Source organism: Lepus europaeus, chromosome 5 (assembly GCF_033115175.1).
Source record: "Lepus europaeus isolate LE1 chromosome 5, mLepTim1.pri, whole genome shotgun sequence".
NCBI lineage: Eukaryota > Metazoa > Chordata > Mammalia > Lagomorpha > Leporidae > Lepus > Lepus europaeus.
The window spans coordinates 80,709,211-80,725,131 of NC_084831.1; the positions used below are offsets into that span (position 1 = coordinate 80,709,211).

General features: G+C 50.1%; 1 long non-coding RNA gene across 3 annotated transcripts in view; it reads left to right on the forward strand.

Moving 5' to 3' along the window:
- The first annotated feature begins 582 nt into the window (after nt 1-582).
- LOC133759918 (uncharacterized) overlaps nt 583-15,921 on the forward strand; it is a 38,463-nt gene continuing 23,124 nt past the window's right edge. The window contains exon 1 of one of the 3 annotated variants that reach the window (XR_009865933.1): nt 583-764. This is a non-coding gene — a long non-coding RNA (uncharacterized LOC133759918). Of the gene's footprint in view, nt 765-968; nt 1,605-15,921 lie in introns of those variants that run through there. The other 2 variants (XR_009865932.1, XR_009865934.1) reach the window with 2 other exon arrangements.

A 15,921-nucleotide genomic window follows, 5' to 3' on the forward strand; every position in this document is an offset into this window, starting at 1 on the left:
TGCGCCCAGCGCCCACCGCTGGTCTCCGCCCGCCCCTGCAGCCCTCGCCAGGCCGTCGCCCGCACCTCAGACACTAGGTGGCGCCACAGGCACGTCCATGCGGCCGGCGGCGCGCTCGCAGCCGGCGCGGACCTGCCGCGGTGCAGCGGCGCTCTCGGGCCTTCCACGCAGTGTCCGGGTCTGCGCCCTGATCTCCCCTCTGAAGTGCGCCCCTCTCCGGGGACAGCCTGGGTTGTCCTGCCCAGGGAAGGGACTCGCGCCTTCCTGGGGCGGTCGGCGTCTCCCAGTCAGCGCGAAGGGCCAAGCGCGTGTGTTCCTGGCCGGTCGCTGCGCCCGCTCACGGTTGTTCCTGATTCATGCACTTACCGCGGCAGGGCTTTTGGGGGGCTACACAGCCCTATTCCCCTCCATTGTAGAGATGCAGGCTCCAGGCGCGGGCCGGCAGAGGTCGCCGCGGGCTGCGGACGCGCCGGTCTTCGGCCAGAGGCGCCCCCTGGCGGCGGCCGGGGCCCCGGGGCCGCTTCCCTGGCGGCCGGGTCGCTGCCTTCCGAGCCACGCGCGGCGCTCCCCACGCCGGGCCTGTGCCATCGACCACGCAGGGCTCCGCTAGCGGCTCCCGCTCTGCCCCGACGGCCGCTGCGTGGACTCCCGGGGCCCCTGGCGGGCTGGGCCGGCCGCGCTGGCTGGCTGCTTGGAGAGAGGAGTGACGCAGGGAGCCACGGACCCTTCCCAGGTCGGGGACCCGTCCCTTCAGGCTGGCCGGGGTGAGTGACGGGCCAGGCTGATTTCCTGTACTTCCCGCCGAGCGCCTGGCGAGCGCGAAGTGCGTGCCCGGGGGCCCAGTGCCCGCCGCGCTCCGGCTGAGAGACCGAGGGCACAGGGCCGGGCCGCGCCCGCCGCGCCCGCCCCGCGACCGTGGGCAGGGCCATCCTTGCTGGGCCTCAGTGCCCCGTCCTGTGAGGTGGGCATATTGCTGCTCGGGGGCGCGGGGAGCGTTGTGAACTGTTCTGTGTATCAGGTGCAGGGCAAGCGTTCTGCTGCCAGCAGCAGCGAGCCTCCGCTCCAGGCTCTCGCCAGGCGGTTCCTAGGGGAATCAGAAGGCGCCGGCCTTTGCCACCTTGATTGGCATTAGGCGAGACTTCCGTGAGCTATGCGTGTTTCCCTTATATGTAAGGAGCCTTTCCTCTCCGCGGTAGGCGAGAAGATGGGATAACCGGCTGATTTTCTTCTCCCGGGGTGGGGTGGGGGAAGCTCCAGAACCATGCGAGTCCTAGGGAGACCGGGTAACACCGGGGCACATCAGCGTCCTTGTGTGCTCCACGGCCTCGCTTCTTTGATGAAAGGCTCCAGGGCACCAGCGGTCACCACCGGGCCATCTCATTGGAAGGGACCTGCACAGGACAGCGAGTCCAGCTCACCGCTTTTGGAGGAAATGTGGTTTATGAAGATTTCTCAGTGTGAGATCTCGTGAACCGTTCCTTTAACTAAAAACCAAACCAGATATTCCTTCTCCTCTACTTGCCTGTGGCTGCTGGAAACATCAGCAAAGTCCTTGGTGAATTCCTGCTGTGGTTCTATTGCGATCGTCCAGGTGTTGTTAGAGAGTGAGTACCCTTGTTTTAAGAGTTTAACTGTTGGGCGAAGTGTGGTGTTGTAGGTCAAGGTGCCCACATCCCGTATGAGGTGTTGATTTGTGTCCTGGCTACTGCACCGTCATCCACCTTCCTGCTAATGAGCCTGGGAAGGGAGTAGATGACGGCTCAGATACTTGGGTCTCTGTCACCCACCATGATGGAGTTCCTGGCTCCTGGCTCCTGGCCCAGCCCTGGCTGTTGCAGCCATTTGGAGAGTGAAACAGTGGATGAAAGACATCTCTCTCTCTCTCTCTCTCTCTCTCTGTCACTCTGCCTTTCAAATAAGTAAATAAAAATTTTAAAGAAAAGAGTTTAAATAGTAATACTGTTGATACCCCACCTTTAACATGTCGTTATCAGTGGAAACCAGTTCCAGCACTACCCATGGATGCTCTGAGGGTCTCACCAGCTTCTGTCTTTGGTCACCTTGACATTGCATGGACAGAGCAAATGCACTTGGATTCCTGCCAAGATCCTTTCTGAGAGCAGACCCTTCTTCCAGCTTGGGCCTGAGCAGGCCACTGCAGCCCCCAAGGACTGTGGAAGTGGACAGGAGACACCCAGGCTCGCTGCTCACCTCTCTGTTCCGCCTGTGGTGCTTGGACCTCACCTGAGAACTGCGCTTGTTTGTTAATGCTGGAACTGGGACTCATGCCGCTAGCTACCCCGTAGCACCAGCAACTGTTTATTAGTGCTTTGCTAAAGATGGCTGCTTCCCTTGCCAGCCACCTCAAACAGTGTTTCATGAGAACTGGCTTAATTATTTTGAGAAGACAGTCCAATTAAAAGCTATGCACTCCCTCAGTGTGTGTGTTTATACATAAAGCTGTATATATAACACATATTCGTACGTGTGCATATGTATGTGTGTGTGTGTATGGGCTTAGCCATTTAATGACACAGGATAAATTGTTGGGGGGAAAATACCCTTTCCATGACTGTATTCAGGGTAGAGGCCACCCTGGGAGGGGACGGTGTTGGTGGCTGCTCGTTGAATCTGTGCTGGAAATTCCAACTGCAGAGCCTGGCCCGGTGTTAGAAGCTGGTGGACTTGGGACAGGCTGGGCCCGACAGTGGCTGTCCTCTGCCGATGTCCCTTTCTCCTCCCGACAGTACTGACATGCTTACGCTGGAGAATGTTGGGGTAAATGTTTGGGCCTTGCTGAAGCCCAGGAGGAGTGCGGACTTGGGGCTTTTGTTTCTGGAGCTTGCTGTCTGGCTCTTGTGATGAGCAAATACGTTCTCTTTAAGGAAACAAACAAACCAAGCAAAAACACCAATTCATCTGGATTTTATTCATTTGTTTTAAATATAAACAAACAAGAAGGGACTGGTTATTTCTGCACCAACTCTCTCAGATGCAAGTTACTCCATGGCTCGGAGTGGTTGGATGGTGCCTGTCACCATAGGACCCACAGGGCTAGTTCCAACTGTTACTCCGTAAGGCTTTTTTCTCTCCAAAATTCCCAGTGTTCCTTTAAGGCCCATTTAGCTGCGGGTTTTGTTTATTCTCCCGGCAATCAGCATTTAAAATAAGACAAACAAGCATTTTTTCCTGTTCTGTGAATCCCCGCCGGCCAGCCTCCACCTGCACACCTGAAGCTAACGTGTCCAATTGAATTTCTCTGTAACCCACATCCCCTTTAGAGACCTGCCCCCTCCTCACACCAGGCTGGAAATAGAGAACTTGAGCAGGGCAAATGTAATTTTAAGAATTGCTAATGATGCTAGAAATCTGCAATGCAATTAGCATCATTGGATTTGGCACTCCTCTGAAGGCACAAAACTCCTTGTCATACCGCAGTGGCGGCAGTGGCAAGCGGATCCACGTGTGCCTGGGCGACCCCGGGTTTGCTGGCAGCGGCTTTGCACTGCAATGGGAGCAGTTGGTTGGTCTCGCACGAAGCTTTCGACTTCTTTGTCTCTTTTCCAGGTTGCAGGAGGATGGGCGTTTTCTATTGGTTACAACCTTCATGTTCAATTCTCCCAGTGGAGTCACCTTATATTCTAAGAAATTGAGAGCCATCCCCCAACTTTGTGAACTCACTTTGCTCCCTCAGATTTCATTGCTCCAGTTCAACTAATGCCACTCCCTCCCCATCCTGGAATCCAGTAGTTCTGGTGTGGTTCACTGCCCTTTGGGACCGTGAGAACCTTCCCACCATTATTCACCATAGGCTATACTTTCTCTCTCTTTTTCTCAAATTCCCTTCTCTTCTCCACTCCCTGTGGCTCAGAGGTGGTACGAAAAGTTAAAAATAGGGATGAAAAGAGGCAGAGAGGGAGTAAAAAAAAGCAAATTTTCAAAGTGAGAGAGAGAAAATGAATTATTGGATTAAAAATAAACCTTTACTTTTTTCATAAGAAGATTATTTTTTGCTCTCTGGAAAAATAACATGGACCAAGCATGGAAATCATGTTAAGTGGCCAGGAGATGGCAAAATCCAGAAGATGATCTTGATGGGTCTGCTCAGTGTAGCAAGGGTTTTCTGCTCTGGGGATCCTCTCTGAGACAGGGAGGCCCAAATCAGAAGCCTGTAGAGGGGAGCTGTTCCTCCAAGCATCCAGATGTGTCTGAGAGACAACACGTTCTGGGGCAAATTGATTTCACCCTTGGGAAACTGGAGATTTTTCAAAGTTATGTCTGCAAAGCTGGCTAATGCAATTCCCCATTAGTGCATTAAAGTGTGCCCTTATTAATTCAAACATAAAGGCAACAAAATAAGCTGTTAAATTTAAAATATAATACATATATAATGAGGAGAATGTGTGAAAGCCTTATTCAAATGAAAATACAGGAGTGTTTGAACTACTGAGGTATCTTTTGTATTGAATTATGAGCATATGTAATAGATTTAATTATTAATTTCCCCATTGTTCTATGCACACAGACAGGGTTCAAGGCACAGTCATTCTCTGGCTTTCATAGATCTAATTTGTATAATTATTGCCTGAATAAAGAATTGCTCCAATTCCTAGCTCTCTTTCTTTTTTTTTTTCCCCCTTCTAAATACTATTTCAATGCTGCATTCCAAAAGGGGAACACCTGCCACTTCTTCAAAGTCAGCTGATCATTTGGAATGATGGACGGCGCTGCTGCTGATGACGTCCCCTTTCAAGTCTCTTTGTCTAAGTGAATTATCGTGCATCCTTTTAATTTTATTGAACAAATTACATTTGTCAAGGTCTATCTTTGTAAATAAATGATAACTAGAGACACATGGATGCGTATTTCTGCTGCTCAAGGGCTCTTGTTCCATTTCTGGAAGCCAGATGAACATGGAACAAAGGAGAAACTTTCCTCTAAAAGCAATTATCTTTCTGCATTCCCATCAGTATAATTATATTGCAGGGAATTTTAAGAAGCTGTAGAAGTAGAATTGAATGCTTAAAACTGTGTTTGCTGAATTGCTATGCAAAAGTTGAACAGGCTGTATTGCATCACACAAAATAGTCTAACTCTCTCCTGGCCGCATTTCTATAAGTTTAGAATGTGCCTGGAGGATGCAGAGTGTGGGGCCGGGTGGGGATAAGGTGAACCATATTTAGGGGTCCCTGTGTCTCCTGACTGGAATAGTTAACGACAGTTCTGAAACCCAAGGGCTGTTAGCAAGGTGAGTGGGAATGTGTACAATAAAACTACCCATTTCTAGTCTATTTGGAGAGCTTCTGATTTGCAGATTGCTCTCTGCCTGGAACAGAAAACTACTCGCTATTAACTAAGCCCTGAATGGGGGTGGAATAAGAATGGGGCTGTTTGTGAAACGATGGTAGCAGAAATGACATTGCCCCAAAATGCAAGCCAGCAGCTGGTTCAGAGAGCTATTGAATGTGGTTTGTGTGGCTACCGTGTCAATACTGCATGTCAACAACAATCATTTCTTTATTGTTGGTTCCCACCTAATTTAGTGACATGAACTGTGGCTGTGAAGGAAACTATATTGTCTCATCGATAATCTCATCCCTCTCTCAATTTTTAGCAAACTAACTGATGGACGTTTCGGGGGGTGGGATTTGGGGAAGCACCAATGCGAAGAGATGGTGGTGAATGCCAGAATCATGGGTTAGTGCGGTGTGGTCGGTAGGTTTTGAATTACACGACAATCGATGGGGTGACACAGTTGTCCAGAGACCTGAAACTAAGGAAATGCAGAAACAAGATGGGCTTTGTGTCTTCAAAGAGAAGTGGGTTAAAGGGTGAGTCAAAAGCCTAGAAAAAATATTTCTAGTTCACAAGAGGCTGCACAGAGCAGTTGTCAGATGGTGGACTCGGAGTCTAGATGGAGGACGCTCACCTGGTCTCCGGCACTTCCATGTCCCAAACTGTAAGATGAGAGGTCTGGCCCAGATGATAACTTATGCTTAGACTTGGGGCCAAGATCGTGAATCCCCTCATATCAATCAGCTTTTCACTTCTATAATATTATGCCTGAGGCAAGTTACTTTATAAAGAGAATATGTTTATTTAGCTCCGTTTTGGAGGTTCAAGTCCAAATGGTGTGGCACCACTGGTTTTCCCTCTTAACAGGGCAACAGAATGGCAGTGGCAGAATGTGTGTAGACACTGGATCACATGGAGAGCCAGGAGGCAGAGAGTGAGGAGGAACCGGGCGGCATACAGCAAGCAACAGGGAGCACGCATGTCTCTGTCTGTGTGGTCTCTTGCATGCGGTCATTAACCACCCGATCCAATCTCATCACTTCTCCAAGTACCATAAACATAAGACTTGGGGACTGAACTGATCTGGGGGAGACAGATATTCACACTATTTCACCCCTTCATTGGGACACTGACATCGATAGGGGAGCGATGCAAAGGAGCTCCACGCACTAGGATTGGACCACGAGAGCTTTATGAATTTGCTGAAGGGAAAATGTTTATTCTTTTGAGAAAACAAGCCCAGTGTTTTCTGTCTCCAGTTTCTGTGGTTGAGGTTTTGATGATAGGCAGGAGCTGAAACCTAAGAGATGGTCAGAGGAACCTGGTTGGAAAGTGATAGTCTATGAAACAGGTTTAAGGTGGTGCCAGGGCCTCTTGGTACTGAAAAGTCTGTTCTCGGAGGCCATGGCTGCTGTGCTTGGCTTGCTTCACTCTGATCATCTCCTTAAGCAGGACTGCAGGGAAAAGGCAAAGAAAGTCAGCATGTTCAGCTTAGCAGGGAATTCAGCTCACCGCAAACGTGTCGGACACTCTGCCTGGTGCTGGTAATAGATGGTCACACGGTCCCTGTTCTTAGGACTATGTATATTGCATGAGTCTGATGGTAAAACCAGGTAGAACACCAGTGATCATAGCACAGAGCAATGAGGGCCATGACAGCGTCTGCCGGGTGGGAGGGCGTGCAGTGGAGCACCCAACTCAGCCCCAGGCCTGAGGAGAGTCACGGAAGGCCTTGGAGGGAAGTGAGGCTCAAGTGGGCAAATCAGATAAAAGTCAAATAGGGGAATGTTAGCAAAGGTCCAGATGCAAGAAACTGCTAATGTTGCAAGACAGCCAAGGAGGAGGGTGAGGGAGTGAGCATGAGGATGAAGCCAAGGGTATCAGTGTGAGCCAGGTGAGGAGCGATGGGGGCTGGGCAGAGGGTTTGAACTTCCTGTGGCTAGTTACAGGGAAGCACTGAAGGCATTGCAGAGGTAAGAGGCACGATCGGGGCTGAGCTTTAGAAGCACCAGGCAGTCAGGCTTGGTTACTGGAGCCCAAGGCAAACTGAAAATGGGGGGGTCCCTTGTGAAAAAGTGAAAGAAAATAGTTTTATTAGAGGTATTAAATTACAGAGCTTCTGTTTCATCCTACAGTCTCTCAATCCACCGTAGCATTTTTACTTTGCTCTTTAATGTCACCTCTCTTCTGTACTTAGGATAGTTTATTCATGGGGCTATTCTAAACCCTCACAGGAGCCTGAGGCCCCATACCAAGGCTTGGGACACCTGTGGCATGGGTAGCTGGTCTCCCCCTCTCAGAAGCTGTTGGACTGACGGGCCATTCTCTGGCAAGGGACAGGAAAGTAGAGCCAAGAATTTTCCCTTCCTAGAGGTTCAGTGCCCAACCCTCAGCAGGCAGGTGATTCCTGTGGGTCTGTAACATCTGTGTTGGGATGCACTAGGTAACGGGATTGTGGGTGGACTTGAAGCTTGCCTATACCAAGCCTCCTGCCAGAAGTACTGTGGTATTTACTGCCAACCTGAGGTGACCAAAAGCCACTACCATGACCATTGATAGGTACTGTGAGCCATTTTACCCAACCCTGACCATCCCTACACCTGTGCCTGGGGCACTGCTAGGGTTGGGATTGGCACCAGGCACTGGGGGAGGTTGGCAAGGGGAGGGGAGTAGGAAGCTGAGCAGTTGTCCTGGAAGCACTGCATATGTGAACCAAGGCCCTAAGTCCCCAAACATCATCCGCTGTCCCAGGTGCTTTCCTCCTACAACATGAGATTAAGAATTTCATGGTGACAACCACAGAGCATTAGATCTCAAGCCTAGGTCCTTCTGAGTGTGGGTCCCTGTGCTGAGTAACTGGCAGTGAGAGGACTGAGGAGGAGCCAGATTCAAGACAGGAAACCCATCAGGAAGGGATGAGATCTACCTGGTTATCAGTCATGAGAACCACAACTAAGGTGGAGGTGGTGAGAATGAAGAGGAAGCTAGAATGGGGGATATTAGGAGGTGGAGTCTGTAGGAGATGGTGTCTGTAGCAGTAAGAGGCTAACAGGGCATGGGGTGAGCAAGGCAGTGGGATAAAGGGTAGTGTCCAGGTTTCTAGATTCAGCAACTAGTGTGTTAGGAAATACTTTCACATGAATTTTGTCACTTAATCTGCAAAACAGCCTGTGGAATATATATGTCTTACTTCCATTTTATGCGTGGAAAATAGCTTGGAGACGTGAGGTCATTCACCTAAGTTCATCCAGTGGGAAGATTTGGGACTCAGCCCAAGGCGTTTGATTTCAGTTGCACATTCAGTCCACCATGTTGTTTGGACCTTCTGCTGCTCTGGATGACTGGCTCATTTCATTCATTCATTCATTCATTCATTACTTCACTCAGCAATGTGTCTTTATTGAGTTAGCACAATGTGCCCGGCACTTGGCTAGGTGCTCTAAGTACTGTAAGCAAGGCAGGCAAAGCCTCTACTTTTTTCTTTTCTTTTCTTTTCTTTTCTTTTTTTTTTTTTTTGACAGGCAGAGTGGACAGTGAGAGAGAGAGACAGAGAGAAAGGTCTTCCTTTTGGCCGGCGCCGTGGCTCAACAGGCTAATCCTCCGCCTTGCGGCGCCGGCACACCGGGTTCTAGTCCCGGTCGGGGCACCGATCCTGTCCCGGTTGCCCCTCTTCCAGGCCAGCTCTCTGCTGTGGCCAGGGAGTGCAGTGGAGGATGGCCCAAGTGTTTGGGCTCTGCACCCCATGGGAGACCAGGAGAAGCACCTGGCTCCTGCCATCGGAACAGCACGGTGCGCCAGCCGCAGCGCGCTACCGCGGCGGCCATTAGAGGGTGAACCAATGGCAAAGGAAGACCTTTCTCTCTGTCTCTCTCTCTCTCACTGTCCACTCTGCCTGTCAAAAATAAAAAAAAAAAAAAAGAAAGGTCTTCCTTTGCCATTGGTTCACCCTCCAATGGCTGCTGCGGCTGGTGCACCGCGCTGATCCGAAGGCAGGAGCGAGATGCTTATCCTGGTCTCCCATAGGGTGCAGGGCCCAAGCACTTGGGCCATCCTCCACTGCACTCCCGGGCCACAGCAGAGAGCTGGCCTGGAAGAGGGGCAACCGGGACAGAATCCGGAGCCCCAACCGGGACTAGAACCCTGTGTGCCGGCGCCGCAAGGCAGAGGATTAGCCTAGTGAGCCGCGGCACCGGCCCAAAAGCCTCTACTTTCACATTCTAGTAGGGCCTGCTTGCCAAATTTAATCAGATGTTCTTTCAGGGTTTTAAGGGCCAGTGGAAGCCATTATTTGTTTTGCTCTTCTGTCTCTGGTCCTAGTTTCTAACGAATTGGACTTTGATTAGCTGGAGCACTCATGACTACAGGGAAAGGAATAAAGTGTCCTTTCACCCTCCCTTATCCAAAATCTGTGAGTAATTAGAAAAATCAAACCCTAGTACTCTTCATTTCCACCTGGGTTGGCAGAGATCTGTCCATTCTGTAGATAATTATGTTGTTTTGTTCTTTCATTTAAAAAGATATGCTGTGTTTCAAAGAATGTTCTAAATATCAGGCTAGGGACTGGATACTCCTGATGAAAGCTAAATTCCAAAGTATTAAATGGTTGCTGAGCCAACAGCAGGGTTTCAGATGACTCAACAATAGGGTCAGGAAGGCACTTAATTGGCCAGTGACTCAGCCCCTCCCACTGCCTTGCACCATAGAAGACCATCAAGAACACATGTGTTGAATGGTGTTTGGATGAACCAGTTTTCGCCCTTGGTGCACAGCCCCAAGGAACTAGAATGGCTGCCAGATGGCTCCGGGTGCTAGAATATGAGCATTACGGGTATGATGCAGTTGAAGGAAGTTTGGAAACGGAAATCCTTTTAATGGCAATGCTTCATGTGCTAGGAAGTAACATTGTAATAAGACTAATTGAGATCACTGAGTTAGTAGTCAAGGAGAACTGAAGTCATTGTTCCTGCAGAACAACTTCCTGGGCCAGATGATGTCTCTCTGGCCTGCCATGTGTCCGAGCGTCTGGGGAATGTGCCATGAAAACCTGTGAGACGAGCAGGTGCACTATACGTTCTTGAGGGCCTGGGTATGGTCCTTGGCATCTGAGCTTATGGCCGGAGCGGGCAGGAAGAATGAGAAGCGAAGGAGTTAGACCTGGAAGGGGCAAGGCTGTAGTTGGCCTGGCAAGAGTGGAGACTCAAGAAGACTGATTCAAACAAAAAGGCATTCAGGGATCTGAAGACCATCCTGGAGCTCAGCTCGGCCACCTCCGTCATCATGTGGGCCTCATGTGGCAGCCCACCTTGTCCAGGAGGCTTCCTTGTCATGTGCTCGTTGTGTGTGGTGTGATGTGTCCTAATGGTGTTCCCTTCCCACCCTGTGGCACCATCATGTTCTCGCGCCATCCCTCTCCATAGTAACAGAAGCTTCCACTGAGTTAACACCTCAACCCATTAAGCTTAAGTGCTTTTCAAAACATTTTATTATTGGCTGAGTGTTTGTGAAGCAGCTTACCTTGGCCTCTGACCGTTTCAAGAGGTTCGTGCCTGTCTCGTGTACCAGAGGAACCGCACCACGAAGCTGCACATGCCAGCACCCGGATTTCCACCCTTCCCCTGCCTCTCTCACCAGACAGCACGGTGCCAGTCATGGAAGGCCACGAGCGGCTTTGCTTCCGGGCTTGATTGTCATTCCTTGGCTAATTTAAAGAGAGACACCATAGCCTTCAAACAAATTAAGAATTGTGTGCTACGTAGATGGAATCTGCCCACCAACACCAGACAGTGAGCGTGGGAGTAGCGAAGAGGGGGCGGTGATGTTTTCCTGGTGCTCTGTTGAGTGAGCAGCCCAGTGGGCCTGCCACCTTCTGGGTCCTGGCTGGGCCCTTCCTGACATTGAGTGCTTTACCTTCTGTCAGCAGCCAGGCACCCGGGCCTCCATTCTTGTTGCAATCATGATGTGACACTGGGGCTGTATCTGGGATACAGCATGCATTTGCTAACACCTTGTTAAAATGCCTCAACTAGACATGTCCGTGTGTTATGAGAGACGTGAAGCTTGAGCAAGCTAGGCCCGTCTGTGAGATGTCTTCAGAGACCCATTTCAGTTGTGTGTGTGAGGTGGGGGAGGTTAGGCAGTAAACATCCAAAGGATTCGGTATGCAGTAGGTGCTTAGATAAGGTACTGATTGCTATAGAACCATGACAGGGCAGGTGTGATTTTTCTTCTGAACATGACGTAGGATTTGCAATAAAGATGAATATATGTAATAAACTAGATAGGCAGCTTAGGCAAACACTAGGCCAAAGAACTTAATGATTACAAACCACAGTGAGTAGTCACAATGGGCGAGATAAACACATTCAGGAGATTTTGATTCAGCCCCTTAGAGGAGAACTGTAAAACTGTGGCAGAATCTAATCTTGAGGTGGTGGAAAGTGGCGAGATGGCTAATCAGGAATAATTTTAAAATCAATCTGTGGCTGGATGCAGTGGCTTCACATCACCTTGCTGCTTCGGGCTGCGGAGGGGACAAGGCCCTGTGGTGATGCAGAGTAAGAAGCAGGAGAGGCCGGCGCCATGGCTCAACAGGCTAATTCTCTGCCTAGTGACGCTGGCACACGGGGTTCTAGTCCCGGTCAGGGTGCCGGATTCTGTCCTGGTTGCCCCTCTTCCAGGCCAGCTCTCTGCCATGGCCCGGGAGTACAGTGGAGGATGGCCCAAGTGCTTGTGTCCTGCACCCCATGGGAGACCAGCATAAGCACCTGGCTCCTGCCTTCAGATCAGTGTGGTGCGCCGGCTGCAGCATGCCAGCCACGGCGGCCATTGGAGGGTGAACCAACGACAAAGGAAGACCTTTCTCTCTGTCTCTCTCTCTCACTGTCCACTCTGCCTGTCAAAAAAAAAAAAAAAAAATTAAAAAAAAAAAGAAGAAGCAGGAGAGAAAATGACGCTCTCCTCCTCCGTGTGCTCACCCCATTCCTGCTCTCTGTTCTGAGACGTGTGCGTCCTTTCCCTGAAGCTACAGGGTATCCTGCATCCTCCCTGAGCCAGGTCCAGCTGTCCCCATCACTCAGCAGGGGAAACCCCGCCTCCGGCTGCTGGTGGCTGGGAAACTCGAGAGAGGCACACTTTGCTCTCTCCTCGGCATCCTGGGCTACCATCAGCACAGCCACGGTGAGGCCCAGGGAAGAGACGGCTGATGTGAGCCGCCAGGCTTCTTTGAAACCCCTCAGATGTGGAGACAAAGCAGCAAAGAAAGGGACAGCTGCCCTGGGCTTCCAGAGGGTTCTTGACCTGGAGTGTGGGAGAAGATCCGCATTAGTGAGAGCTGGCAAGGAGGGCATTGTGGTCCCTGGCCATGGCAGAATCAAGGAGCGGTGCAGCCGACCAGTGTGTTTCCACCTAAGGGCAGGGTTTGTGGTGGGAGCTGGTGGGCGGCGCTGGCGCTTCAGACCCTCTCTGAAAGCCTTCCTTCCCATCACCCCCTTCCCTCCAGTGCGGCCTTGACTGTGCAAGCCTGAAATATTCCAGCAGTGTACTAATGACAGCTACATCGTCATAGCACAGCATCGTGGTTATTTTAACACTGGGTTTTAGCTGCTCATTTTTCTACAAGCACAGTGCCACACATCTCTTCTCACTCTTCCATCCTTTTCGAGATGTGTCCTTGCTCACAAGTGATGATGACAATGATGGGGGTAACAGTTAACACAGAATGCTAAGCACTGACCACACTTCAAGTGTTAACTCATTTAATCTTTGTAGGACACCGAGGTAGGGTCTACCTTTATGCCTATTTCACAGGTGGAAAGACAGAGGCACAGGTGTTAAGCAACAAATAACCACACTCTGGTAAGTGGTGGAGGCAGGATTCAAATCCATGCACTGGCTTTGTCATCTGTGCTCTTTCTTTATCACTTTGTAATAGTGACTCTCGTTTCCTCTATCTTAAAATTGCAAGCTGGGACAATTATCTAAAGTGTCCAAAAAGTACAGCATTTTCTAATGGCTACAAAGTTCCAGGGAACAATCCACATTTTCCTCTACCTAGTATAGTCTGGGGAGTACACCACTCAATTTCCTTCTTTTTTTTTTAATTGTGACCGGTAGAGTTATAGACAGTGAGAGAGAGAGACAGAGAGAAAGGTCTTCCTTCCGTTGGTTCACTCCCCAAATGGCCGCTACGCCTGGCACTGCCCCAGCCCAAAGCTAGGAGCCAGGTGCTTCTTCCTGGTCTCCCATGTGGGTGCAGGGGCCCAAGCACTTGGGCCATCCTCCTCTGCCCTCCTGGGCCACAGCAGAGAACTGGACTGGAAGAGGAGCAACTGGGACTAGAACCCGGTGCCCATATGGGATGCTGGTGCTGCAGATGGAGTATTAACCAAGTGAGCCACGGCACGACCCCTCCTTTTTTTTTTTTTTTTTTTTTTTTTAAGATCTCATTATTTTATTTGAGAGGTAGAGTTACAGACAGTGAGAGAGAGAGAGAGACAGAGAGAAAGGTCTTCCTTCTGTTGGTTCACACCCCAAATGGCTGCTATGTCCGGAACTGCGTGATCCGGAGCCAGGAGCCAGGTGCTTCTTTCCGGTCGCGGGTGCAGGGGCCCAAGGACTTGGGCCATCCTCTACTGCTCTCCCAGGCCATAGCAGAGAGCTGGATTGGGAGTGGAGCAACCGGGATTCGAACCTGCGCCCATATGGGATGCCGGCGCTGCAGGTGGAGGATTAACCTACTGTGCCACAGTGCTGGCCCCTCCATTTTTTTAAAGCTTTATTTATTTATTTGAAGGTCAGATTTATTGAGAGAGAGGGAGAGACAGGAAAGGAGGGAGGGAGGGAGGGAGAGAGAGAGAGAGAGAGATCGAGAGAGAGAGATCTTCCACTTGCTGGTTCACTCCTCAGATGGCTGCAATGGCTGGGGCTGGGCCAAGCTGAAGCCAGGAGCCAGAAGTTTCTTCCAGGTTTCCCACGTGGATGGCAGGGACCCAAACACTTGAGCCATCTTTTGCTGCTTTTCCCAGGCCATTAGCAGGGAGCTGGATGGGAAGTGGAGCAGCCAGGACTCCAACTAGTCTCCACATGATATGTCAGGTTGCAGGTGGCATCTTTACCCCCTACACCACAATGCTGGCCCATCATTTTCATTCTTGAATGGATGGATGATTTCAAATATTTATCAGCCACCTGCCACTTCCCAGACCACCATCCTAGGGATAAGCCCGAGAGAGAAACGGTTCTCGACTGCACAGAACTTTCAGTCATTCTGGAAATCAACAAGGTAAACAAGTGGTGTGTGATGAGGGTTATGCTCGATGAAAGTGTACAGTAACAATAGCCCACATTTATAGAGCATTTTTCCTGCATATTTCCAGACTCTGTTCTAAGTGTTTCTTAAAGAGCCCCCCACTTAATCCTGACAGCTACCCTGGAGATGGTGGTGGTGCTATTTTCTCTTCGTTTTATAGATGAGGGAATGGAGGTACATCAAGGTTGTGTGATTGCTGAGTGACACTGCCACTTAATGATAGAGCCCGGACCATGGGAGAACACATCTGGGAGGACGACCCTAGCCTGAGAACTTGGGAATGCAGTTCCAATCAGTTGATGAGAAGTAGTCATTGGAATAACAAAAAACAGGAGCCCCTTCATTCTGCTTTTCTGAAAGCACCTACTAGGTATCTCCTATACACAAGTATCAAGGGAGGGAGTGGTGGTTGGTGGCGGGTGGACACAGAAATGGATAATATAGAGTGTTTGCATTTAAGGAGACACAAGCCCGTTGTCAATGCTCTATTAAGGTAGAAAAGATAAGAAATGCTTCTTGTTCTCACACGTGATATACATTTAAACAGACAAGGGCGGCGGGCAAGTTGTCTTGTGCTTCCACGCGTGCACACAGCATGATGGAATGAAAAGATTGGGGCTTGTACTAGGACGAGGCTCGTTTGCTGGCCCAGATTTGAGTAGCCTCTAGCACTGGGACTTGGGCCCAGACTTGGACTTCTTGAACATTAGAATGGAGGCCTAGATTCTCATTTTACAGATCCTGAAGCTCAGTAAGTTGTCACTAGCTAGAGAAATACTTGAAAACTGACAATTCTGTGACTCGTGTCCCTTCCAACACCTCAAACATATGCATCTTAACTTGTAAATGCTTGCTGACTTTTCCAGTACTGAATAACATACACACTGGGGCTTTGGCAAGCTGCAGGCTTGTCTCCCTAGAATCAGTGACAGGAACTCCAAAGGCAGAAGGGAAAGCAGCACGCAGAGAAACACGGAGATGCTCCCAGCGTGTTGGGGTATTTCGGGCAGGAGCTTGGCGGTGACATGAGAGAGAATGGTGAGACTGCCACAAACCACAGTTGTGATGAAGACGGACAAGGAGAAACACTACAGGGCCAAGCTGGTGGCATTTGGGAGGTTTGGAAAATAGAGGAGGTAGAGCAGGAGGAATGTTTTCCTAGGTTTAAACTTCTTCTTATTCATCAACATGCAACACATATCTTATGTCAATGAACTGTATAAACAGGTAGGGGGATTCTGCACAGTGTTTGACCGCTTTGAGTAAATGGCTGGGAAGTGTCTGACACCACATTCTTAAACTGGTAGAGGATAAGTCCT